The sequence below is a fragment of the Austrofundulus limnaeus genome, unplaced genomic scaffold (genome assembly GCF_001266775.1).
Source record: "Austrofundulus limnaeus strain Quisiro unplaced genomic scaffold, Austrofundulus_limnaeus-1.0 Scaffold1257, whole genome shotgun sequence".
In the NCBI taxonomy this organism is placed as follows: Eukaryota; Metazoa; Chordata; class Actinopteri; order Cyprinodontiformes; family Rivulidae; genus Austrofundulus; species Austrofundulus limnaeus.
Genome location: NW_013953659.1, coordinates 25,912 through 27,833, shown reverse-complemented (window position 1 = coordinate 27,833; position 1,922 = coordinate 25,912).

Here is a 1,922-nt window from a genome sequence, read left to right as displayed (position 1 = left end):
CCCCCATGGGATTGTTTTTCTGATGATTAATTGCACATGCTACCATTTTGCCCAATCCTAAATTCTCCAAAGTAAAAATATACAGTATATAATAGAAAAAGAGTGTAACACAGAACACAGCAGTCTAATAAGGGGATTCTGATGTTATCAGTCCATGAAATGGACGTTATTAGGCATTATCAGTCCCATACAATGGCTTCAGAGGGTCCCTACTGTGCCTTCTGGGCTTCAGACTGTCCCAACAGTGCCACCTAGTGGCTTAATATATCAATGACAATAAATGTGTAAATGACCAAAAGATATTGTAATAAAATTTTTGTGTCCGTCTCGAACCCTGGTCTCCTGCTCTTTGGGCCGACACTCTACCCATTGCCCTATTGGAAGACCACAATATATGACCATTGGAGGGCGGTGTCTTTAGTGCTAACCTTGTCATTTGCTCTAAAGTTAACCTTAGTGGCTTTAAGCCTCATATTAACCAGTTTTTTATGCCTCATATTAACCAGTTTTTTATGCCTCATATTAACCAGATCGTGGTTTTTATGTCTCATATTAACCAGCTGACAATCTGAAGCCATTCTATGGGACTGATAACACCTAATAATGTCCATTTCATGGATGATAACATCCGAAGCGGGTGCTAATAACACCCTTACATTCACACACTCATACATTTGAGCAATAAACATTCATTTGTGTACAAGGCATACTGGTCTCAGGAAAGATTAGGGTTTAAGTTAGTTTGTTTTCTACACGCTGTAGTGTTTCTAAGGCATTCATTCCTGTTGATTTTCAGGAAACAATACTCTCATCATAAAGTACTTGTGTGTCTCTCCTGCCCCAGTGTGATTTATAAAATGATCAAGGCAGAACAGCACTGAAATAAAGCTGCCACCAGGCAAAGTAGTGACAGTCCTAACTGTTGACACATGAAAAGGTGAGCCAGCATGGGGTGATGCAGGGCTAACAGATAATCTGTGCAACTAAATGCAAGCTGTCCAACACATTTCATGCTTAGTTCACCATACCAACACTGCTGAGTTATACTCAGGTTCACAATGCTGCTTCATTTCTAAAACTTCACATCGTCACAAGAAGAGGTCAGGTCGGTTGGTGATTTATGAACAACAAGGCTGATTAAAAGAGGGTCAGGGTTAACAATTTAAATACCTGGTGTCCCTCTGAAGGAAGCTCTGTCTTGTCAACCCTGTAATAAAGCTCAGCGCCATAAGGGATCCCAGAAGCTGGAGCCAGAAGAGGCACAGAGTTCCCACAGGATGTTCCCTGTACAGGTTTGAAGTCCCACCCTCTCCACATAAACAAACATACAATTTTACCAGAGGCCTACTGCACAAAAGTCAGCTTTCTAAATTCAGGATATGAGCTGTAAGCCGAGCTTGAACTAGCCTTCAACTTGTAAACAGTGGAATCAGTTGCACGAACACCAAGCTGCGCTCAGTTAGGGTGGTTTGTTCAAGCCAGGATTAATGCACGTTCATGGTTTGTTTACTAGACCCATCAGGTGGATCACAGATTTACTGATCAGGCATGAGCAGTAAGACACGTCAGTCTCACTTCCTCCAGCAGCTTAATGGTTAATTATGATTCATATGAAGAGATGAAGAGAAACACCGACTGATGCTGAAATAATTTCAAAATTAAAAACTTTTTGTGCCACTGAATCTGTCTGTAAGTTATCTGAGATTAACTAAATTAACAAAATTAAAATGAGCAGCTGATTGCTCTCTGGGATGGGTGGGGGGCAGAGTGTTGGGTCTTGTGTTTTAAGCTCATCCAGATTGTTGGTTCTTGGGTCTTTAGCTCATCCAGAGTGTTGGGTCTTGTGTCTCTCAACTTTCTCTTCACAATATCCCACAGATTCTCTCTGGGATTCAGGTCAGGAGAGTTGGCAGGCCAATTGA